General features: G+C 39.0%; 1 protein-coding gene across 3 annotated transcripts in view; it reads right to left on the bottom strand.

Annotated features, from left to right (window-relative positions):
* Positions 1-26340, bottom strand: part of LIMS1 (LIM zinc finger domain containing 1) — a 197427-nt gene that overhangs the window by 101012 nt on the left and 70075 nt on the right. The window contains exon 1 of one of the 3 annotated variants that reach the window (XM_072621815.1): positions 17018-17564. The exons of the other annotated variants lie outside the window; for them this stretch is intronic. The gene's annotated coding sequence lies outside the window, so the exon portion shown is untranslated. Of the gene's footprint in view, positions 1-17017; positions 17565-26340 lie in introns of those variants that run through there. 3 annotated transcript variants of the gene reach the window in all.

Below are 26340 nucleotides of genomic sequence, written 5' to 3'. Positions count from 1 at the left end.
TCCTGCTGTTCAGTTGAATCCAACTTGTTGTGACCCCATTTGGGGTTTTCTTGGCAAAGATAACAGAGGGGTATGCCATTTCCTTCTCCAGCTCATTTTATAGATGAGGAAACTGAGGTAAATGGGGTTAAGTGACTTGCCCAGGGTCACACACCTAGTAAGTGTATGAGGCCAGATTTGAACTCAGGAAAATGAATCTTCCCTGTTTCAGGTATAGCACACTATCCTCTGCACCACTTAACTGCTCTCTCATCCTGGACACCCTCAATACAGGCAAGAATCAGCCACCAGAAGTCTTGGCTTTATTTTACTATATCCTGTGTTATCACGACAATTTACAGATGGATAATCTGGGGTCAAGAGGACAGTAACTTTAGTTCTGTTTTCTGCCTGGATTGAAAACAAGGGAACTATTTAGTAGCAGTTGTAAGGATCCTGGTTTTTCAGCTCAAGTTTTCTCCTGTTCCAAACCCCAAATCAAATTAATTCTTGTTTAAATATGCTTCAGTACAGTTACCAGATGGTAACATCCCAGGCATGAAACCAGCCCAGAACCACTGGGCTCATTTGGCAGGCAGAGAAGGAAAGCTCTCAAGATTTCAGAAAGTTAAATCATCCATCTAACACTCCATTGTAATACTTCTAAAACAGGACTGAGCTGGGCAATGTAATCGACTGGATGAAAAGCAAGAGTGGATCCTTAGAGATGAGGACCTTTTCTATTATTTTGACCACCTAAACAGAATGTTGTATGAGAGATGCATTTCAGGAGAGTATGCAAAAGGCGTGCAGGAGAAGTCTTTTAGAGAGGGGGACAGCTAAGTGGCACAGTAGATAGAGTGCTGGGTCTGGAGTCAGGAAGACTCCTTTTTCCAAGTTCAGATCTGGCCTCGGACACTTAATAAACCTTGTGACCCTGGGCAAGGCACTTAACCCTCATTTGTAAAATGAGCTGGAGAAGGAAATGGCAAAATGCTCCATTATCTTTGCAAAGAAAACCCCAAATGGAGTCACAAAGAGTCAGACACAACTAAAGAAATAACAACAAAAATGGAAAAAGAAAAACAATCAGCTTTCATTATCTATGTCAATGACTATATGAGTACAGAAGATTTAAAAGGGGCAGAGAAAGCAGGGAAGGGAATAAACATTTATTAAATGTTTCCTATGAATCCAGTACTATGCCGAGTACATTATAAATATTATTTGTAAATAATTATCAAATATTATTTATAATTATTAAATAAACATTATTTCATTTTCTTCTCACAACCACTTGGAGAGGTGCTATTGCAATCTCCATTTTACTGTTGAGGAAATTAAAGCTGACAAGTAAGACTGTAAAGTGACTTGTCCAGGATCACACAGTTACTATGTGCCTAAGGCTGGATTTGATTCCTGATTCAGTACCTAGTTATTTCAAATGCAAGGTCACCACCCTCCCAAAAAAAAATCTTGCCCAACTACCTAGTAGTAAGAAAATTCTTATTAGAAGAGAAAATTATGAACCATTACACTGGAGCAAGAAGTATACATGACTACTTTCTCCTCCCAGATTTTTCTCCTCCCAAAATACCACAGTTCCTAAGTAAAACTCTGAAGCAGGCAAAATTTGCTTTTTTTTTATCTAGGCTCACTCCAGTTCCCTTGATCCTCTACTTTCTCTCTCTCTCTATCCAGGACCTGATAGATACCTTCATGGTAACAACCCTGCCTGCCCAGGGCACTATACTCACACTACAATCCATCCCCTCAAAGATCATATGTCTGCTTCAGTTCCCTCTACTGCACTAAATAACTGCCTAGCTGGTTTGATAAACTAATCTGCACTAAGGTGGAAATGGCTTGTGTTACTTCCAGACAACTCTCAAGGCTTATTAATTTAAGTAAAAGAAGTAATAAGGGAATTGTAGCCACCGGGGAACCATGACCCTAAAGGCATGTGTACTTTCCAAGCTAGAATCACTTAAGAGGCCCATTCAATAGATAATTGGTGCACAGATTCATTCAGGAATTAACTGTGAATCTAATTTTAAGAGCTTCAAAAGATACTTGTGGTCAGTACGGGAAGGTAATTGACCAAAACCAAATAAAAGCAGATTCAGCTTTATGATAATTAACTTAAGTGAAGAGTATCCCTCTATCCTTTTACCTCCTTGGTAAAAGTTCTAAGGAAGTAATCATTAAAAAAAAAAATCTGTTTTTAATTATTTGCTGCAAAAAGGTAATTTCTTTACTGTACTAAGTTTCTCTACGAACAGTGAATACAAGCTATGAACAGCTTATAATCATCAGTAATAACTTACATGAATGAGTGGCAAAATATTACCCGAGTGGCTCCCGGCCCAAGCAATTACAGTTGGGTAATTAGTCTTTTGTGTGTTGAATGATATTAGGAAGGAGAAAGTATTTAATCACTGATAGAAAAATTCCTAATTACTTTTTTTTTTGCTTGAAGTGTCTGAGTCCTTACTGTTCAACAGGCATTTAGTATGTGCTTATGCAATTGAAGTAAATGTTTTGTTTGCCTAGTCTTTACAATTCAGCCAGGCCAGACCTGAGAAATCAGGTTTTTTATGTCTCCTGTATTAGTGTGGTGTGCACTCACTTGGCATTTTGTTACCTTTTATTGTTAGTTAGTTAGTTAGTCAGACCTTTCTGTGTGTCTGTCCTGCCTTCCCAACTGGACCGAAAAGCTCCTGAGGGGTTTATTAGACTTCTTGTGTCTGTCCTAGATGATGATTTATACAGAGCGCCTGCTTTATCCCAGGTACTAGGCACTGTACCAATATGATCTCATTTGATTCTCACAACAACCCTGGGAGGTAGGTGCTATTATTATCCCCATTTTACAGTTGAGAAAACTGATGCAAGCAAACTTGCCCAAGTTCATACAGCTATTAAGTATCTGAGGCAGGATCTGACCCAGGTCTTCCTGACTTTGGATCCAGGGTTTTATCTTCTCTGCTTCTTAAGTAGAAAAAGGGTTAGGGGAAGGCTTGAACATAAGAAAAAAGGGAGAAGGAGGGCAAACATGGACAGAATATCTGTTTTCAAGTATTTGAAGGGCTGTCTCCTGTGGTACAAGAATTAGACATGGGCTGTCTGATCCCAGATGAGAACGAGTAACAGTGAGTGCTGGATTGCATGATGTATCACTTTTATCAAATTATGTCTCAGGGAGGGAGGGGATGAAGGGATGAGGGAAAGAATTTGGAGCTCAAAATTTAAAAAAAAAGAATGTTAAACGTTAATAGTGTCTGGAAAATTTTTGAAAAGAAGATGTTGAGCAAATAATAAGCAGAGAAAACAAATCTACTTTATCAACCATGATTAGGAAGCAGATATTAAAATGTGTACCCTACATGCTTTCTCATCAGCAGCTCCTCAAGTCAATCCAAGGCCACATGCTGCCTACAACATTGCGAAGTGCGGCCTGAAGCAGATTAAAATGTAATTCCTAACTGATTTGAATCTGTTGGTGAATTTATATACTTATCTATATGTATATATATATATATATATGTGTATACATGTAGGTATACATGTATGGACACATATACACACACAGAAAAATACATGTGTTTCCAAGTCAATATGAAGCTTGCTGGGATCCTTATGAACAATTTAATGGCATTCATTCCCTTGAGTTTGACACCACTGCCCTTTCTCCACTGAAATCACAGGTCTGGTTAAAAAAAAGAATCATATATTCCATACACAAGTAACTGATTTATAACTAATATAATGAAATACAGAAATAGAATGGCTCTAACAGAAGATAACTTAACATTTGATAATTTAGAAGGAAACATCAGTGGAAGCTTGCTACTTGTAGAGCCTTGAGCATATCACTTTATCTAAGCAAGCCTCAGTCTGCTCGTCTGTAAAATGAAGGGATTGAAATGGATGATCTTGGTAGTCCTTTCCAATGACTTTTGCCTCTTATAAATGCCTAGGGAACATATCATCATGTAGCTCATAAAGATGATGGTGACTCATAGATACAGAGTGAGAAGGAGGGAAAGGAAGGGGAGGAGGAGGGAGAAAAAGAGGGAGATGTGCCGAAACTTTACTTTTGACTAATTGAAAACTGACACAGTCCAGAAAAGTTCTTCGATGTTATTGGAAACACTGCCCTCTAGTGACCATTGCTGTTATACTTATTTTCTCAGGAAACTAAATTACTAAGGACTGCCACAATATTTTAATTGACACCATCTTTGTTTTAAATTTAGACTCTAGGTACTGTAAACTATTCCAAATGCCCGGTTATATTTTGTTTATATTCTCTATATATGGAATAGTAGAAAAAGCACTAGTTCTGGAGCCAGGGGATCTGGTTTCAAATCCTGACTCTTTACTATAGTTTAGTCATTTCAGTTATGTCCAACTCTTTGCGATCCCATTTGAGGTTTTCTTGGCAAAAATACCAGAGTGATTTGCCATTTTTTTCTCCAGCTCATTTTACAGATGAAGAAACTGAGGCAAACCAGGTTAAGTGACTTGTTCAGGGTCCGATGGCTAGTAGGTGTCTGAGGCTGAATTTGAATTCAGGTCTTCCTGACTCCAGTTAGGTCCTGATTAATATGAAGAATGAATTTCCTGAAGTGGTTGCAGTAGTCTAAATTGCACTGTGCAAAGTTATAATTGTGTACAAGCAACCTTGAGCAAGTCACCCTCCCTGGGTCTTAGTTTCCTCTTCTATAAAATGTGGGGATTGGACTTGGTTCATGAAAAGGACTAAGGATGGAGTCCATCCTTTTCAACTCTTAATCAGTGATCCTATGAGTTCCAATACCCAAGTGCTTAGCATACCACCAAGCATATAACCAATATTCAATGAATATAAAATCTATCTCTCCCTCAAACTGAAGCAAGCTGAACTAAGCTATAAAAACACAAAGTTTATCTCAGCTCCACAGAGACCGCTTTATTTGTACTCTCTAAATATGCCATATTACTGTTCCTATGAAGTAATCTTATTTTCTTCATGTTTTCATATTTAAGTTACTGCTAGAGTTGCCCAGATTGCTCTAAAACGCATTTCCCCCCCATTCCTTTACCTTAGACTCTCCACTTTGTTGTAGCTTACTATCACCACACCCTTCTATGACACTACCCCAACTATACCCAGTGGAAGTTTCTCAATTTCCCTAAATTTACTTCTGTGAAATGCAATATCCTTTTGTTTCTTGGTTCAACCACATTGACAGATTAAAACTGAGACAATGTAGCACAGTGGAAAGAATGATAGATCTGGAGTTAGAGAAACTGAATTAAAATTCACTTCTCTGGCCTCAGTTTTCCCATCTGTAAAATGAAAAGGTTGGAGTAAATTAACTCTAAGATCCCTTCCAACTTTATAACAATGAACCTATGCTTTTATGATTCAAATATTATGCAGTGGTGTTCAAATAAGGCAGAGATCCCCATCTCAACATCCACCTTCTCGGCGTTATTTTGAGTTTGTTCAAATGAACATTTAACTTGTGGATCCAGTGCACAAGCCCTCCCAAGCGCTAGTTCTGGTGCCAGGGGATCTGGTTTTAAATCCTGACTCTTTACTACAGTCAGCCATTTCAGTTATGTCCAACTCTTCATGATCCCATTTGAGGCTTTCTTGGCAAAAATACCAGAGTGATTTGCCATTTTTTTCTCCAGCTCATCTTACAGATGAGGAAACTGAGACAAACCAGGTTAAGTGGATTGGGAATGACTTCTTTTGGAAGGCTGCTGCTGTTGGTCCTTCGTTTTTTTAAGAGGTACAATAACATCATGGTAATGTCTTGATTTGCCCGTAAACTGGATTTAAGTGAGACAGAGTTGCACCAAGTTGTTAGTCTCACTCTCTATTCTAGAGTCACTGAATTCCAGTGGCAGGACAAAAATCAATGACTGGAGATGGCCTGGGATACAGTGGATGACCCATGGTGTCTTTGATGTCTGACCAAGCTCTAAGCACATCGTAGTACCTTCTTCAGACACGTTCATGGCTGTTGGAACAAAATGTTCCCATCTGCCCATTTTGGGCCAGGGAAAGTCTTCACATGCAGACAGGCTTGAGGAAAGCTGGTTACCCTAAATCTAGCTTAGCACATCTGCAAAGACAGTTCACCAGGCACTTAAGCTGAGCCTTAAAGGAATTAGAATTCTGGTTCTCTGACTCCAAATCCAGTCGTCTTTCCACTCTGTCACACTTTCTCCCTAATAAATGCTCCCTTAGGGATATCATTTGAAAAGGAGCCTTTCTGGTGTGACTGCAGAAAGGGATATTAAAATATTCCATTAGCCATCCTTACACATAGTCATCTGGCATTTCTGTTAATTAGAATTGATGAAAAGAAAGCACACTGTGGGGGCAAAAGCCTTCCCCATTCCAAATGGAACTGCTGAAATAAATACACAACACTTGCCTTAAAACTAATTTTGAAGTATACACACATTTAAACTGTTCTTCACCAATTTATTACAGATGTTATTTAAAAACGAATTAATTTCATTTTTTCCCTTAAAAATTCAAAACCCTTAACAATACATTAGGAATGGAAAAACCATGTGGAATAATTCAGGTATACACTAGGCAGAATAATCTTTGGGCAAACAGGGGTGGGAAACTTAAGAAAATCAAATCCTGAGCCAAAGACCATAAGAAAGGTACACCCAAGTAAAGCTTACTTAAATTAAGGTGAGGTTTTTTTTTTTTAAATGAAGTCTTTCATATTCTCTCTCTCTCTCCTTGTGATTTTAATGTTAATAGGGAATTCCCAATGACAAAATTCCCTCTATTAAAGCAGGTCAGCCCCAGCTCTGAAACATATTTTTAGAGGCAAGAGAAAGAAAACATATAGTACTCAATTCATTTGTTTATCTTGTTAAATAAGAACAAGAGAAATAGAACTTAATTCTATAAGTGGATTAAGAGCTGCATTCAAATTCCCAATTGTGAACAATTAAGGGATACAAAAGAAGAAAGGAAAAGTTAAAGGGATAATGAAGGTGGGGAAAAGAAGGCAGGAGGATTTAATAGGGGAAATAAAAGAAAAAAAGAACACAAATTCATCTCAACAGCTCCTAAGGGTTCATCTCTAGGCAGAAGATATCCAGATCTTTAAATCCAGTTCTACTCACCAGACATCTAATCCAACATTTTGAACTGAAGGTCCAGTGGGTATATCTCAAGGCCAATTTATACAAAATTCATCATTGGTCTCCCCCAAACTCACCTCTTCTATTTCCCTATTTCTACAGAGGGCACAATCACCTTCTCTCAACCCATTTCTCAACCTTGGAGTCATCTTCCATGCTTTACTTTCTATCATTCCCTATATCTGATCAGTTACCAAGTCTTGTTGATCCTACCTCCAAAATATCTCGTGTCCACCTTCTTTTCTGTACTCATACCACCACCACCACCACCACAGCTCAGGTACTAATCACATCTCAACTAGACTATTAACAACATCCTCAAAATGGGTCTCCCTTTGTTTCATGTTTCTCCCCTCTTCAATTTATCCTCCACGGAGCTCCTAAATTAAGGTTCCTAAAGCACAGGATCTGACCATGTCACATGATCAAGAAGCTAGGACAAAATACAGACTCATCTGTTTGGCATTTAGAGACCTTCAGATCACTGATTGAACATCATTTTCCTTCACACACTCTGTTCCAGCCAAACGGGATTACTTTTTGTTCCTTGTATATAATATTCTATGTCTTGGTTCTGTGCCATGTGCCTTATTCCTTCGAATGCCCTCCCTCCTCACCTCTAATCCTTAAAATTCCTAGTTTCATAGATCAATCCTTTAAATGTAGGAAAAAATACAAACTCCTGTTTGGCATTTAATGCCCTTTACAACCAAGTTCTTAAACCATTAGACACATTATTCTAATTTCCAGCCAATTGGCTTTCTTATTGTTCCTTACAAACCATATTCCATCTGCTATCCTCTGTGCTGTGTTGGAATAGGCAGACCCTAGACATACCTGAAATGCATTTCCCTTTTATCTTCATCTCTCAGATTTCCTGGTTTTCTTCCAAGCATTTCCTTCTCCTATAAGATGTATTCTCAACCCATGACACTGGTGACTCCTCCTACCTTCAGAAATTACTTTGCATATAACTTATATATACTTATAAATATACTACTCTAATAGAATGTAAGCTCCCTGAGGCAGGAAGGAACTCATTTTTATCTTTGCATCCCAACAACTCACAAAGTGCCTGGCACACAGCAGACACTGAATAAATGCTTCCTATGATCCTATGATCTATCCTAGGCAGCAGCTGGGAAAGAACAGAGTGCTCGACATGGGAGACAGGAAGAGCTGAGTTCAGATCCTACTTCAGACACTAGTTGTGTGACTCTGGGCAAGTCACTTAACCACTATTTGCCATACTTTCTGTGAAATGGGGATGATAATGGCACGTTAGCCCAGGGTTGTGGTGAAGACATAAAGTACCTTGCAACCTCAAAGCACTATATAAACGCTGGTTATTATTTATTGCTGCCATCATCATTGTATCCTGTGTTCTATGTATCTGATGACCCCAGTTCAAGCGATCAGTGAAATATGACTAGTTCTTTAGCAGTGAACGGTTTTTCACAATTCTTCAAGTTTTCTTAGAGATGTCTCTTGAACCAATAATAGTAATAACTAACATTTATATCATTCTTACCATGTGCTTGCACTGGGTTAAGTGTTTTACAATTATTTCTATCTCATGGATCCTCACCACAACTCTGGGAAGGAGGTGGTATTATTATCTCCATTTCACAGAGGAGGAAAGGGGTTAAGTGATTCGCTCAGGGTCATTTATCTAGTAAGTGTCTGAGGCTGAATCTGAACCTGAGTCTTCCTGACTATCCACTGTGCCACCTAGCTGCCCCTTAACTAAGAAGATGAATTTGATTGAACCCAGGTATTCATCTACCTACTATGGGCCAGGCCCCATGCTAAGCACTGGAGATACAAAAGGAGACAAAAGACAGTCTTTGTTCTCAAGGAAGTTACAACCTAAGAAGGGAGACAACATGCAAACAAATACATACAAAGGAAGCTAAAGCTAAATAAAGTATAAATATAAAATAAGAGGGAAGGCACTGGGATTGAGGGCTTAGGGTGGCATCCCTAGAGAAGATAGGATTTTAGTGGAGACTTAAAGAAAGCCAGGGAGGTCAAGAGTTGGAGGAGAAGAGGAGGCCATTCGGGACACAGGGGACAGCCAGAGAAAATGCTTGGAGTCAAGAGATGTAGCGTGTTGTTTGTGGAACAAGCCAGGAGGCCATTGTCACTAGATCAAAGAGTATGTGCTGGGGAGTAAGATGTGAGAAGCATGGAAAGGTAGACAGGGGTTCCATTAGGTTTTGAATGCCAACTGGACATTCTGTATTTGCTCTTGGAAGCAACAGGAAACCACTGGAGTTTACTGAATAGGAAGGTGACATAATCAGATCTGAGTTTTAGGAAAATCATTTTAGTGGCTGAATGGAGGGTGTACTAGGGTGCAGAAGAGACTTGAGGCAGGCAAATCTACCAACAGACTATTGATATAATCTAGGTGTGAGGGGATGAGGCCTGCATTAGAATGGTGGTAGTACCAGAAGAAAAAAGGGGACCTGTAAAAGAAAGGCCTTGACAACAGCTTGGATACGGGAGGAGTCCAGGATGAATCTTAGGTTGCGAGACTGAGGGACTGGGAGGTAGGTGTTGCTATCTATAGTAGTAGGGAAGGTAGGAGGGGAAGAGAGAGCTTAGGGCAGACTTCAGTCAAAAGGCAGCACTTGAGGACCTAGGTTCTCCACCCCTCCCTCAGGGAGAAAGATAATGAGTAAATTTTAAACATAGTGAGTTGAAGACATCTACTGGACATCCAATTCTACATGTCTGAAAGGTAGTTGGAGATGTGAGACTGCAGATCAGCAGAGAGGCTGGGGCAAGAAAGGTAGATTTGAAATCCATCAGCTCAAAGATGGTAATTAAATGCATGGATACTGATGAGATCACCAAATGCACTAGTATAGAGGGAGAAGAGGTCCCAGGACAGAATCCTGAAGAAAACCTACTGTTAGATGGCATGATCTTCAGCAAAGAAGACAGAGAAGGAGCAGTCAGAGAGGTAGAAGGAAAACCAAGAGAGAACAATATCCCAAAAACCTAGAGAGAAGAGTTGGAGAGAAGAGAGAAGGAGGAGAGAGTGATCAACAGTGTCCAAGGATGCAAAGAGGTGAAGAAGACTGAGAAAAGGTCATTGGATTTGTGCAACAAGAAATCACTAGTAACTCTGGAGAGGGTAGTTTCAGTTTTTAGTCTTAGCTGTTCTGTTCTGTTCTGTTCACCAAGTATGTGATCCCTGGAAAGTGACTACCTCTCTGTCCTTCATTTTCCTCACCTATAAAACATTTATCTACCCTATCCTTCAATCTATAAATATTTATCAAGTGCCCATGACCCAAGTATGTACTAGACGCCAGAAACAGAAAAGACAAAAATGAAAACAGCCTCCGCCTTCGGGGAGCTTTACCTCATAAGTTTGTGAGAATGAAATGAAATCCTCGGAGATTTTAAATCATTTGGGAAAAGAAGCATCAAATGGCACCTAAATGGGGTAGGCTTCACTTATCCCTGGAACAAATAAAACTAATTAAGACACAGCTTTCAAGGTAAAGAGGGGATGGAAAAAATGACTCAAGATACCAAAGACATATGATCACAGAAACAGCTGGACTGGAAGTCAAAGTGAGGCCATCACTTATCATACGTCTCTGACAGCCGGGTTCTGCAAAAATTCCCATATATAGTAGCTGTTCTGTGTCATTTCCTCAAATGCACATTAAGCTTTTCCATCTGAGAAAGACATCAGCCCTTTGGGAAGGAGATAATTTGGCATCTGCTTCCGTATACATTAAAGATAGTGCTATTTCCATATTTAATCCTTTGCAAATTTGCCAATCAAGAAACCAGGACATGTCATTTTTCCCAAATACAGTTCAACACAAAGCAGTTGGTGCTCGTTTTCCTGTGTTCTTTACTGGCATGGGGAGATAAAAAGCTAAATTAACTTCATGAGCCTCTGCCTCCACAAATAATCCTCAAAGCATAACATTGTGCCTAACTTTACCACAAAGTATTCTTCAAACTGGAATTTTTCTACTAAGTTCCTTCAGTTTTTCATAGATCTAGTACTGGAAGGGATGGATCTTGGAAGCTAGTTATTTACAGAGGGGGGAATGAGGTCTCAGGAAGAAATAACTTACTCAAGGTCACGTAGAAAAGATTAAAAACAGGGTCTGAGCCATGGTCCCCTAACTCCAAAGCTAGGGCTCTTTTCACTAATACTTCTCTCATCTGTCCTTAGAAAAGGTATTATTGTTGAGTCACTTCAGTCATGTCTCTGACATTATTCATGACCCTATTTGGGGTTTTCTTGGCAAGGATACTGGAGTGGTTTGCCATTTCCTTCTCTAGCTCATTTTATAGATGAGGAAACTGAGGCAAACAGGGTCAAGTGACTTGCCCAGGGTCACATAGCTAGTAAATGTCTGAGGTCATATCTGAACTCACAAAGATAAATCTTCCTGACTCCAGGCCCAGCAATTCTATCCACTGTGCCACTTCGTTGCTCAGAAAAGGTGTAGGAGACACATAATTAAAAGGTATTAAAGAGGTTTTTTCAGAACTACTTTATGTGCTTTAACAAGAAAAGGGCTGTGAGTACCCACAATATTAAGGAGAAGGGAAGGGGAAGGGAATAAGCGTTTCTATAAAACTTACTATATGCTAGGCATGGTGCTTAGAGCTTTTACAGACATTATCCCATTTGATCCGCATAACAACTCTAAGAAGCAGGTGCTACTATTATCTCCACTTTACAGTTGAGGAAACAGGCAAACAACTCACACAGTTATCACACAGCAAGTAAGTGTCTGAGGTTAAATTTGAATTCAGGTCTTTCTGACTCCAGGCACAGCCTTCTATCTACTTTGCTTCCTAGTCACCTAGGAGAAAACATCTTAGTCAAAGGTTTAACATTGTAGTTATTCAAAGTCTTTTACCTATGATTATTGTTAAAGCATTTAGTTAACAGCCTAGCTCCATGCACAAAAACTCAGCTCATTGTGGATAGGGGTAGGTAACTCTGAGGAACGGTACTGCAGACCTTTCCTCAGTTGAGGTCAATTGAGATCAGTCCTAAGAGGCAGTCTGGTGTATGGACTGCCGGTTTCAGCCAGAAGAAACCTGGGTTCAAATACTAGTTCTGACAATTATCAGTAGTATTACCATTGGACTTCAGTTTTCTAATCTGTAAAATGGGGATAATAATATTCACACTAAATAGGAATGATAATGCTTACCCTAGCCACAGAGTTGTGAGAAAGAGCTTTGCAAATTTTAAACTGTTATATAAACATATGTCTTTCTTAATTGGTGACCAAAAGTTGTCTTCTAGTGTTGGACCACTAAAACCTGTAGGTTGTTATATAAGTATTCATCGCCAAGACTGGTATTAAAATGAGCTTCATAGTTTGACCTCATTTTGGGGGGCAGATTATTGTAAGGGGGCAGACAAGGAAGCTAGTTTTAATCACTGCTTCACTCCCACCTTTACTTATTTACATTGACTAGGAGATGCCTGATATGTAAATAAAAGATTCAGTTTGATAAGTATCTACTTAGCACATATTTTTGTGCCGGGAATTATAACAGACACTGACAATACAAAGACAAAAATGAGAAGTCAGTGCTCTCAAGAACCTACATTCTTCTGTATTATGCAAATGACAGTATCTATCATGGTATACCTATTCAAAGATCCAATCCCCAGGTTAGACACAGGGAGACCTCCTAGATCCCCACTATGATGTTCCAGTCTACCCAAACCAATGTCCTTCCCTGTGCATATCCCATTCCATCTCTATGGCTATGCTCATAATATTCTCCTTCTTATACAAAATGTTTAGTTAACCTATCTCCCCACCCAACTCTGCCAAGGAAAAATCTGTAATTTCTGACCTGGATCTTGAGGCTAAGTTCGAAGTTCCATTTATGCATTTACTCCTTGAGCAACCATGTAAGCAACAGCTTCCATAAGAAATGCTAGATACTACAGATAACATAGAGAGAGGTGGTAGAATAAGGCATGGGATAGGCTGTCAGAGAACTGGGACAAATCCTAAATCTGCTAACTCATTTTCTGTACATTTTTCAGCATCTTCTTGGGACTCACTCTCCTTATATGTAAAAAATTAAGGAGTTAAATTAGATAATCTCTAAAGTCCCTGGAAGATCTAACAGACTAAAACTCTACTGTTCAGTTTCTATTGTCTTACATAGTACATGTTATTTTGTAGTTATTCTCTAATTGGATAGTGTGTGAATCATTTATCCTTTCCCAATCCAGGATCCGACTGTCTAAAGGCATTCTAGCGCCTAGTACATTGTTGTCTACAAAGAAGGTGCTTAATAAATTCTTGCTGAATAGACACATTAGCTTAAAAAACCAAAATAAAATGGACACTTTCTATCATCATCATTCATTTATATAGCTAAAGTTTATAAAGGGGTGTGTGTGTGTGTGTGTGTGTGCATGCGTGCATCTGTTGTCTGTCAGGTAGCACAGAGGATGGAGTACCTGGCCTGGATTCAAGAATGTGAGTCTTCCTGAGTTCAAATCTGGCCACAGACACTTACTAGCTGTGTGGCCATGGGCTAGACCCTTCACCCTGTTTCCCTTAGTTTCTTCATCTGTAAAATGACCTGGAGAAGGAAATGGCAAACCACGTCAGTATCTTTGCCAAGAAAATCTCAAATGAGGCCACAAAGCACTGGATGTGACTGAAAAACAAAAACAACAAATGTTTTTTATTTGAATCTAATGTTCCTTCCACTGTACCACACTGCCTCTGGTAATCATTTTCCTAGAGACGAATGGGAAGAAGCAAAAAGCTTCCTCTGCCAAAATTGTCTTGATATAGAAGATTACTTGCTGTGGATCTATGATATCATCAGTATGGTTATTCCCTTTATCAATATGGATCCCACCTCATTCATGCCTTCTCATCCTGGCTGATTCTTGTCCTTGACCAAAAATCCTCCAAAGAAGGATGCTCGACACATTAGAGGCCCATTTTTCTTTTTTCTAAACATTTCACCAATGTCAGTGCAAGATTCTGGGATGTCCATCTGTTTAATATTTCTTACTCTGGTTATAGAAGCAGTCCCTCTCCTTTTCTGGTCCCATAAATATTCATGATGAAACAGGCACTAAATATAGGAATTTATATCAACACTTCCAATGATTTCTTAAGGGTCCTTCAAGCTCAAAGATTCACTGGTTCTCTCTCCCTTCCCAGAGCCCTAAAAAAACACTCCTACCCAAGCTACTGCAAGGCAGGCTGGGAGTATTATCATGGACTTTTTTTCACTTTGGAGCCTCAGAGCCTCCATCTGCAAAAAGAACCTCTTCATAAGATACTTCCACACTAGTAATTGGGGGTGGGAGAGCCAGACTGGATGAAAAAATTATCTGAGAGAGTACACAGCATCCAGCTGGTGGGCAGTGTGGAGCCCTCAATGGAGGGGAGGTAGAAATGAATGACTACAATAGTGATAGGGTGGGGCCAGAACCCTCTGTTTTCCTAGCTTCCCAATTCTCTAACTCTGTACACCAGCATATGAGCTGGCAACAAGTTTCCATCATTTATTAAAGCCAGACTTCAAATTTTAGCCTAAGAGTTTCCAAAGTTTAAATTCCAGTCAATGATTCCATCAGACAGACAGTGAGAGAAGTGACATCTCTTCAAATTTACCTTGTAATACTCTAACTGCCAGGAAGCCTTTGTAAATAAATAAATCATGCTTCAACATTAGTACAAAGATAGAACTAAAAGATCTTGTTCCCCTGAACGATTTCCCCTCATTGTCTCTCTGGAAAAGAGTAGACAAACATTTCTACTCCTGAATACACATGGGTTTTTGCTACTACATAACCTTAATAGATATTAATTAGTACCCCAGATCTATAGCTACAGGTATACCTGTAGATAATAAGAATGTTCTTGAAGTTCCTTGAATAGAGAATTTTCTGGATTGTGTAATTTAAATGTAAAAGGAAAATTCACATTTATACAGTGCTTTTAAGATTTACAAAGTGTTTTCTTCATAATAAGAGGCAGGTGGTGAAACTACCATTATTCCTGTTTTATAGAAGAGAAAATTTAGGTTCAAAACAGTGAACTGACTTGTCCAAGGTCCCAGCTGGGATCTGAATCCAAGATTCTTTTAACTCCAAGTCTGACACTCTTTCTACTACATTTTGCTGCCTTGTAGTGAATTATCTTATGAGGCACTGAAGACTTCTGAAATGCAAGTAGAAACCTCAGAATAAGTCAGAGTTGGAAGCGACCTCAGAATTTAATTAGTCCAACCCATATCTGTACAGAAATCTTTCTGACAATGTGCATGACAAGTAACTGTTTGGTCTCTCTGCCTGAAGACTTCCAATAATGGTGAATGTATTGCTTCCTAAGGCAGGCAGCCTATATCACTTCTGGACAGCTCTAATCCTTGGAAGGTTTTTCCTGCAGAAATTTACTACTTGACAACTTCCACCTACTTCCTGTTCATAGGTTCTGCTATCTAAGGCCGAGTATAATGAATCTAGTCCCCCTTTCACAACCTTTAAGGACAGCTTTTGAGGACAATTATCACGTCTTCCCCAAGTATTCTCTTCTCCCTCAATTTTTTTGAGTGATCCTCATAAGACAGGGATTCTAGCCCCTCTCAGTATCTGAACTGCCCACCTTTGCCATCTATCAGTGTTCCTAAAATACAGTGCCCAAAACTTAATCCAGATGCAGTCTAACAAAGCAAGACACAATGTGACTATGATCTACCTTGTCCTGGGCACTGTTCACTTATTTAATGAAACCTAAGATTTGGTCAGCTTTTTCACAGCTGCCATAGCATAATGCTGATTCTTACTGCTCATGAAATGCCCGCTAGATCCCTTCAATGCAAACCGTTGTCTATCCATGCATCCTCATCTTGTAATTGCATAGTTTATTTTTAAAAACCAAACTGAAGGCCATGAATTTTTTCCCTTATTAAATTTCACCTTATTAGATTGGGCAGCTAGGTGGCACAGTGGATAAAGTGCTGGGCCTGAAGTTAGGAAGACTCTTCTTAAAAGTTCAAGTCTGGTCTTAGACACTCGTATGACCCTGGGCAAGTCAATTAACTCCACTTGCCTCAGTTTCCTCTTTTGTAAAATGAGCTGGACAAAGAAATGGCAAACTACTCCAGGATCTCTGTCAAAAGAACTCCAAATGAGGTCATCAGATATGACTGAACATGACTGCACAACAACAAAAGATTCAGGTTTATCATCTAATTTACTGATTGGGGGCGGGGTGGGAACTTACCTTGGTCTAACATGTACCCTTCAACATGTACACTAACCCTCCCAGACTTGCATATTCTCAACCAGTATTTTACAGGCTAAGGAAGGATATAAGATAACAGAGTGCCAAATTCAGGGCAACCAAAAAAAAAAAACTCAATTGGGGATAGTTACTTTCCTCAAGGCATATCAGAAATAAGCAAGGAACCCTAACTGGTGATAGTCACCCTGCCCACGGTCACAGTACATTCCGCAATCTAGGATTAATATTTCTTTTGGCAAAAAAAGTACAAGGTTTCAAAATGTCCTGCCTTGAAGCTAGCACACACAGAACTATTTTTTCACATGTTTAATATATAAAAGCACACATAAAAGGTTAGAATGGGAGCTTCCATTCTCTAAGCTAGTATATAAATGACTCAGAATAATCACTTTAAAAAAACACAAAGAATTCTTAGTCCTGCCCAACTTAGACTTCCATAGTTCAGTTCAGAGACACTAAGTGCCCACGTCACAATTCTTCAGGCATAACTTTCTTCTCTCAAACTTCACATATTTTCATTAAGCACTCGGTATCATTCCTGTAACAGCCAATTCCCATCTCAAGTACTTTACCCAATTTGCTTGCCCTTCTCCCTTCTGAAGATCCAGCAGAGAACCTCCTTTTCAGCAAGTCTATTCTTTTTAAAATTCAATTATCAGGACCTTTTGAAGTCAATTTTATACTTCAGCGAGTTATCTTTGAAAGCTATTTCCTATATGCTGCATAGTACTTCCTCCTCTCAAGCTTGTATCTGGAGCCTTCAACTATATTTAAACCAGTGAAACCAAGTTGGGTTTTCTCCCTCACATTCAGAGACATGTGACATGGTGTGTTGCATGATAACCCTACGATTCTGAAGGAACATGACAACACCCTAAAATGTTGTCACAGCTTGTATCCTGTTGTGCTATTACCAGAGTTCTATTAACAAGACAATAAATTTAATAACAGACTAATCAATTACAAACTGGCACAACCATATCTCAGAAATGACTGCTAACCTGTCAGAATCCACAAAGGGATGCATCTTCTCCTTCCTTCAAAAAGGCCATATGTTACTTTACTGAGCCAGACAAAAATAATGCCAGAATTCAATTGAAGAAAGAAAAAAAATCTAGAATTTCATGGGAAAAAAGAAAAAAAAAGTAGGAATGGAGGGTATAGCATTATTAAACCTTAAGTTATATTATAAAGCCATAATCATCAAAGCTATTTAATTAGTTAAAAAAAGAAAGGTAGCTCAGTTTTAAAAGAGTGGGGCTAGATAAGATTGGGCCAGAAACAATCCAGCATTTGATACACTAGAAAACATAAACTATTTGTCAGATAATAAACATTTATCAGGTACCTTCTACTGGGGAAAAACTCTTTATTTTGACAGGAACTGCTGTGAAAACTGGAAAGCAGTGTGGCAAAAAGTTAGTTTAAATCAACATCTCATAGCACATACCACAATAAATTCTAAATGGACACATATCAAAAAATTGGACGAAAATGGACAACGATACAGGACTAAACAAGGAATAGGAGATCACAAAATACAAAACAGAGAACCTCAATTAAATAAAATTGAAGCGCTTTTGCTCAGATGAAAGGATAAGAAGGGAAACTCTTCAGAGGATATCATTGTATCAAATCTCTGACAGAAGTCAGATAACCAAGATATATAAAGAATTAACACAAAGAATAAACACCAAGGTTCATATCTTGGTGGACAAATAATGGAAAACACAAATAGTTCCCTAAAGAATTGCAAACTATTAACTATATTAAAGATCATTCTGTTATTAATAAAAGAAATCCAAATTAATACAATTCTGAGGTTCTACCTTACACACAGAATACTGACAAAGATGACAAAAAATTAAAATAATGTAGTGTTATGAGAAAAAAGGCACACTAATACAGTAGTCATGGAGATAGTGAATTGTGCCAAGTAGTGGTTTCTCATCTAATTCATGCTAAGATTAAGTGTCAAATAGCTTTGTCTATTCTTGAAAGCTATTTGAAATCATCACTTTTTTTTTTTAAAAAGTTGACTAAAATATTCATCTCCTTTGACTTAGATATCCCACTGCTAAGCATGGAGCTCAAAGGGCTGTGTTCCTAAACATACCAAAAAAATCCATTGCAGAACTTTTTGTGGTAGCAAAGAACTAGAAACAAGATAAATACAATGAATTTAATGGAAAATTTACTATACTGTAAGAAATGAAAAAATCTGAGAAACAAAATTAGTTTTTGACTTGCTCAAGATCACACAGGTAAGCATCAGAATATGACTTGAAGCCAGGCCCTGGAATTCCAAAGCCAATGCTTTCCACTCTACCACATTCCCTCCTCAAACCTTCCTTCCCTCATCACAGAGGTGGTAGACGATGGGTGTAGATGATTGAATGTGCCAATAAATAGTCAATGTATCACTTGGTTCTCCTGAACTATTTCTTTTTCTTTTTTTTTTTAAGTCTTGTTATAAGGTAGGGGTACTTGGATTGAGAAGGGAAAGGGATGTATTCAGAAATGAAAATGCTATATTAGTAAAAGATACCAATAAAAAGGGGGAAAAGGCTATAGGACTTTCAGTGGGCACAAAGAACTAGAAACAAGGTGGAGAGTCACGGGACAAACTGTTAGTTTATAAGTGTATAAATATAAAGGAATAACATTTGCAGGAAATGACAAATGAGGAATTCAGAAAACATGGAAGACCCATAAGAACCATATCGGAGCAAAGCAATATACACAATGGCTACATAAAGGGAAGCCAAAATCTGAGTATATTGTCACGAACAATCTTGGTTCTTGTAACAGCAAGCACCCCGGCATACACAGGAGGGCCTGCTGTACAGGTTCTTAGATGTGCTTTTCTAAGGAAAGCAACCTTGAAAGGAGTAAACAATCTTACTTTAATCAACCACATGTATCATTCACTTAGTTCAGAGGAAAAAGCACCCGGAACTTTGGAGAAAATACGAACAGAAAGCTTCCAACTTCTGACCACTGACAGTACATACATTGTCACCAAAGAGAGAAGCACCAACATCTAAGTTTTCAAAGCTGGTGGGGTGGGGAGGAAGCTCCTTAATGGCTAAGCAGAACTGGTCTGGCCTAATTACACACTCTTCCAATGATCTGAGCCCCAAAGCAAAGCCTTACCTCAGAGTATATACATATATATACATGTGTGTATGCATGTGTTTATATGGATATATAGAGGTGTGTACACGTATGTAAATGTGTACATACACACACACATATATACTTTTCAGAGCCAGAGGACACAACCCTCATGACCCAGTGCCTCATTAGCAATTAAAGGTGTGAGTTTTCATACAAAACAAGCCTCCCCTAATCAAGTTTCCCTTAATAGCCCCACCTGGGGCCTATTAATAGGTGGGGAAGATTCTTAACTGCCATTACAATTCTGGAAAACAGAAGATGAAACGCCCCTCCTTCTTGGTATAGAGGTGAGAAATTACAAGCGCAGCTGGCGGCATACACTGTCACATACGGTCCCTGTGCTGGTTGGTTTTGCTTGACGTTTTGTTACAAGGAATGTTCACTGCAGAAGGGAAAAGGTTATATCTAGAAACAAGTGATACAAAACCAAAAGGCATTAATAAAATTTTTAAAAGGCTTCAGAGAACAATACCTTGTATGTTCTGTCCAGTGAGACTCTTATGAGACACTTAACATTTCTTTGTTGAATGTCAATGAGTCTCATGGATAAATTAATGATACAGCATTTTTTTATGTGCCAGGCACTGTACCAAACACTAAGAAGGTAGGAACTAGAGGAAGACAACACACAAAGCAGAGTTATGAGGGGGACTATGCATGACTATCAGGAAATGGCCAAAAAGGGACACGGAGCATGTTCCAGACAAGATAAGGCAAGAGCTTGCTTATGAGAGAATTTGCTCCCTGGGCTGGTCTTAAAAATCCATATGTTAAATGTCTTGTAAATCACTTTCAAACATGTCAGTGCAACATTGTCCAGCTTTATTAAAATAGTCCAGGTTCAGCTAAGACACTGGTCTCTGTCTCACTTAGCAGTGGGAACTTAATGTTTCAAAACCTTTCCATCTTCCCCTTAAGAATATTTGACAGACACCAAGAAAGAGAAAAATGATGCCAGTTCTTCCAAAGACCCTTGCACAAGAATGGATTTTGTCATGCCTGAATGGGAAGCCCTCCTAGAACTAACTCTTCAATGTCCGGTTTCCATTGAAGGATCTAGTATTCTTTGTTTAAGGCCACAAGAAAACCTCCTAAGTAATTAATCCAGCCTCCCTATAAATACAGGCTCCCTTGATCTATTTCACTTTGAATATAACAGGAGAATTCCATAATATTTCTTGATCAAACAGTAGAATTTCTTTTCATTCAATTTTATTTTCAGGTGTACATTCTTTCTCTTACGTCCCCTACCCCCATCTTCACAAAAAAAGCAAGAGAAACAAAAGTTACACACAAGCAGAGTCAAGCAAAACAAATTCACAGCCCAGGGAAACGGTGGTTGGCTATTATAGGGGCCAGAGTTCCCAAGTCTTTCAAAGTTGCTCTTAGAGTGGTATTTTTTTTCTTTCTTTTAAAAAAACTTTATTTTTAGTTTTAACCATTCACATCCATAAGATTTTGAGTTCCAAATTTTCTCCCCATCCCTCCCCTCCCTCCACTCCAAGATGGGGTGACATCTGATACAGGCTTAATCACTATATCACTTAAAGATCATGGCATGTTATAGCTGGAAGCAGTCACCTAGCTCAACCTATTTTGTTTCACAGATGAGGAAGCCCAGAGAGGGAAGATGAATGGTTCAGTGTCACACACGTACAAATGTAATGGGAAACTATTCTAGAGTTCCTATAGGGTGCTACTTGCAGTGGACGATGTCATTATTTTAAAAATTATTGACAATTATTGAGATACGTTTTTCCCCCAGGTTCAGCTTCACTTTTTTTTTTAAAGCAGTTTTCCAATCTATTGACAATTTTTTCATAATTCTCTTACATCACTCTCATTTTTTTTCCAATTTTTTTCTTCTAACTCCTGGGGGCCCGAGGGCAACACCACTGAAACACCAGGTAAACAGCCAGGGCCTACAGCCACTGGTACAAGTCACTTCACTTGTTTGGGCCTCAATTTTACCTATAGAATGAGGGGATAAGGGCAGATGACATAATTTGGGGGACCCTTTAGTGACGACCAGACTAGAACATAATTATCATCTGCAAAAAACAGACCACACATGCTTCTCTTTCATTTCATTTTAAAGTCCATCTACAAGAGAATGGTTTGGATTTCTCACATAATCTTCAAACCACCTAAAGAAGAACTGAAAAACTGACATCTGTGTATTTTTGTACTCAAGTGTGTGTGTGTGTGTGTGTGTGTGTGTGTGTGTGTTTCCTCTTTTGGAAGGGGGATGCAGAGTGATGAACAGGGAAGAAACAGAGTTAAGGACTTATAATAGGAAGTTGGAGCTAAAAAGCTATGTGTGGGAGAGTTGCAGGCTCTCTGGTGGACAGCCCTAGGCTCCATAGCCATTCATAAATAGTTGGCAGGCAATCAGTCTTTCTTCCTCCAGGGAGAAACAAAGCAGAGCCGCAACATTCCAAGGGGCAGCCTCCAGGATATGGATCTCTCTCTCTCTCTCTCTCTCTCTCTGAAAGTTTCTGAATTGGTTCTTCAGCTAAAAATCTCAATAAGTGGGTAGGTCATATGAAAGAAAAATCTGAAGTGCAAAAAAAGTATGGATTCTCCTAAAAAAAAAAATCTTACTGCCATGGGAAGACAGGGCAGCTAGGTGGTACTGTGGATAGAATGCCAGCCCTGGAGTCAGGCAGAAACGAGTTCAGATCCAAACTCAGATGGCAGTGTGATCATGGGCAAGTCATATAACCCTGTTTGCCTCAGTTTCCTCAACTGCAAAATGAAACGGAGAAAGAAATGGCAAACTACTCCAATATCTCTGCCAAGAAATGAGGTTAGAAAGAGTTGAATACAACTGAAACAAATGAACAAAAACAACATGGAAAGACATATAAACTAATTCAGAGCAAAAGAATCTGGGCTAGGAAAACAATACACATTGATTATAACAAGGTAAATGGGAAGAACAAAAAAAATAGGAAGCTGAAGACTGTGTAATTACAATGAGCAAAATTGACCTTGCTCAGAAGAAATGATGAGAAAATAGATTTCTCTTTCCCTCCTGAGGGAGTACGAAACAATGCATAAATACCGTCGGAATTGGCTGATGGTTAATTTTGCTGAACTGCTTTGTTCCTTTCTCTTTTATTTTATGTTACAAGGGAAGGCTTTCTTGGTGTGTGTGTGCTTGGGAATGAAGGTAATGTAAAGACAAAAGACATGAATACATTAAAAAAATATATTTACTCCTGAAAGCAAAAAAGGTCTTCAGAGATCTTTTGAAAAGAAGGAAAGGGTATTTTCTTCCTTTCTTCCACCAGATGGAACCAAAGATCTGATAAGCTCCTTTTATTGCCACATACACATTTCCAAGTGCCCCACAAACACAATGAAATCAAAGTGAATATTTTTCAAATATTGCTATCTAAATGGATATATAGCCATTATTTCTAATTTGTCTGATTTCATTTATACTTGGGCAACTCTCTCCTTCATAGATTCTTTCCTAATCTGAACTAATTTATTCCCCTTTGAAACTGTTCCTTGAAATTAGTCACACTCCCTCAGTTTCTCCATCCCCAATATGTAATACATCTTATTGCTATGGAACACAATCTCAAACAATGAGTGGATTTCGTACAGGCACCTGAGCTCAAAAGCAGGCTCAGGCAATTTACTAACTGTGTGACGCTGGGCAAGTCACTTAAGTGCTGTTTGCCTCAGTTTCCTTAACTGTAAAATAAGGGTAACAACAGCAGCTACCTCCAAGGTTTTTGTGAGGCTCAAATGGGACGATAATTGTAAAGAGCTGAACACAGTGTCTGGCACACAGTAAGTACTGTATAAATATTAATTTCTCTTCTTCCACCACCACCACCACCTCTCACCTACTGACCTAAACTTGTTTTCCCTCACCCCGATCCCTTGTCCACCCCCTCTGCTTTCTCTTTTTCAATGATGCTTACAGGACAATACCTTTAAAAATCTCAATCTCCAGCCTTCAAATAGTACAAGGTCATTTCTTACTTGCCCCACATCTAAAACAAATACCTTTCCATTCCACTTAGGAAAGCATTCTTTACGTCCATCAGTCATATCTAAAACTCTGATCCTCTGATTGCTACTTTTGCTTATACTCTACTTGCATTACTAAATTTAAAATAGTGCAAAATAGAACAATTAAAGGATAAAAAAACAAACACAGACCACAGGGGAATAAGGGTTGGAGTTAAGAGATATTTGAGATAAATTAATTACTTCCACTGGGTGCTAAATTTGGCTCCAAGTTTCTTGGCTGCTACAGTAAAAAGGGAAATGAATTGGTTACGCAGTATTCATTGTCTGATAGAGAGTATCCACATTCATAAGCACAATTTTTTTCCTGGAAATGAAACACAGTGGGGATTTATCACATGGGTCTCTGCATAAAATACTCTGGGTAATGCAGCAGATAACATCTCCACCTATGGCTTTTTAAAAGGCATGGAAATATTACTCAAATGGACAATTCTTGTTATTGATTCTCTAAAAATGCTGAGGACATAACATTAAACATAAGTCAGTGAAGGCATTTCCAGGAGAGAGGTGGGAATGGAGAGAGATAGAGGGGAGACTGTCAGGCATCCTTTGTACCAGCTAGCACATGGATGAGCCGATGAGCTTCGTGGCACCACAGTTTCCCACTTGAAATCCAAAATGTCTGTTAACTTCCTCTAGTATCTCTTCTGTACTTGCCTATTACATTTTCCCCCCAGTCACCCAGGCTCACAAGTGAGGTATCATCGTTGACTACTTATTCTCACTTCCCTATATCCAATCTATGGCCAGATCTCAGTCATTTCTACCTTTGCAACATCTCTTAAATGTGTGCTCTTTTTTCCTCTGACACAGCCACCACCTTAATAAAGGCCCTCTTTACCTCACCTCTGGACTACTGCAATAGCCTTTTGGTTAGCTGGTCAAGTCTCTTCACACTGCCATCCATATTCCAGCTGCCAAAATGATCTTCATAAAGTACAATTACGACCTCTTCAACTCAATAAAATCCAGTTGCTCCCTATTACCTCCAGGATCAAATATAAAATTCTGTTTGACTTTTATAGCCCTTCACAAACTAGACCCTTTCTATTTTTCCCATCTTTTTACATTTTATTCCACTCTATGGACTCTACTGGGACAGCCAAGTGACACTGTGGATGGAGAACTAGACCTGGAGTCAGGAAGACTCATCTTCCTGAGTTCAGATTTGGCCTTAGACCCTTGGGCAAGTCACTGAACCCTGTCTGCCTCAGTTTCCTCATCTGTAAAATAAGCTGGAGAAGTGAACGGCAAACTATCCCACTATCTTTGCCAAGAAAACTCCAAATGGGGTCCACCAAGAGTCAAACACTGCTGAACTCAAATGAATGAACAACAGTGTACTCTACCATCCAGCAATGACACCTTGGCTGTTCCCCACAAAGGACACTCCACTTCTGTATTCTGTGCCTCTGCTCCATGCTCTCCCTTTTCTCCCCCTCTTGGCTTCTCTGGCTTCCTTCAAAACTGCTGAAATCCTACTTTCTGCAAGAAGTTTTTCCTGGCCCCTCCCTTCCCTTCACCTCCACCCCTTCACACTAATGCCTCCAATTTACATTTACTTATCATGTTCTCACATAGCTCTTTTGATCTGTTTGGGGTCAAAAACTGTTTTACCTTTTGTCATCCCTCAGGGCTTTGCAGAGTGCTTGGCATGTAACAAGGGCTTGATAAATGCCTGCTGACTTGCTATTGACCTCTGTGGTAGTTTCTCTAAATAAAACACCCTCTGGAACCACTTTTCTTCTATGGCTGGATAAAAAAGCCTCTTCATTTTCTGAGTGCCATACTCACCATCTCCTCTCATCTCTGTTTCGGTTTTCAGTAACAGACTACATTTTTCACAAGTGTCAACATCTTTACATTCTTTTCTGCCATGTTCAATAACCAAAACAACTCTCCTTATCGATGCTTGCCAAGTCGTCACCTCTGAAAGCTACCTCAAATTTCATGGCCTAAAAGAAACCGAAATCAAAACAACCACTTACTACAGCTATCAACATGTCTTGGCTTGTATACCCTTTCCATGCCTTCCTCAGACTAAATAAACTCTGTGGGGCTTTGTTTTCTTGGCAGCCCATAATCTAAAGAGACAGCAAATGCCAGAGTCTTAAAGAGAAAGAAGGACAAAAACCTTTTCTCAAGTTAATATTGTAGACCATTATCATCTTCGAATTTTAAAAAAACACTATATTGCCCTGAATTCCCTCAGATACATCAACCCAATTGCTTGAATGTCTCTATGCAATTTATCACCAATTTCTGATCACTCAAACTAATTACAGAATGGAAAAGCAGCACAAATAATTTGAAAACCAGTAGGTAAATAAAAAAATTATTTATATTTGATTATGGGGTATTTTCTTAAGATTAGTGCCCACATTCAACTAGCTCTAATATTCTGGGACTTCACAGTACTTTGAACTAGTGGCTAAGTTTAAATCCTGGATCATCTAGCCAAAATTTCATAAAGGCCCTTGTATCACTTGTCATCTACATAATAAACAGATTTGTGATTCCTTCATCCCATGGTGTTTAAGTTCTTATTGAAAGGGTCTCATTTAGTAAGAAGCTGCCTCTCCTTTCTATGAAAGGAGAGTTTCTTTGCTCTCCACTGTCTTTACACCTGGCTCTTCCACCAGATTAGAAACATATTTTCACC

Source organism: Notamacropus eugenii, chromosome 6 (genome assembly GCF_028372415.1).
Source record: "Notamacropus eugenii isolate mMacEug1 chromosome 6, mMacEug1.pri_v2, whole genome shotgun sequence".
Taxonomy (NCBI): domain Eukaryota; kingdom Metazoa; phylum Chordata; class Mammalia; order Diprotodontia; family Macropodidae; genus Notamacropus; species Notamacropus eugenii.
The sequence above is the reverse complement of the archived record's forward strand: the minus strand, read 5'-3'. Positions and strand labels throughout refer to the sequence as shown.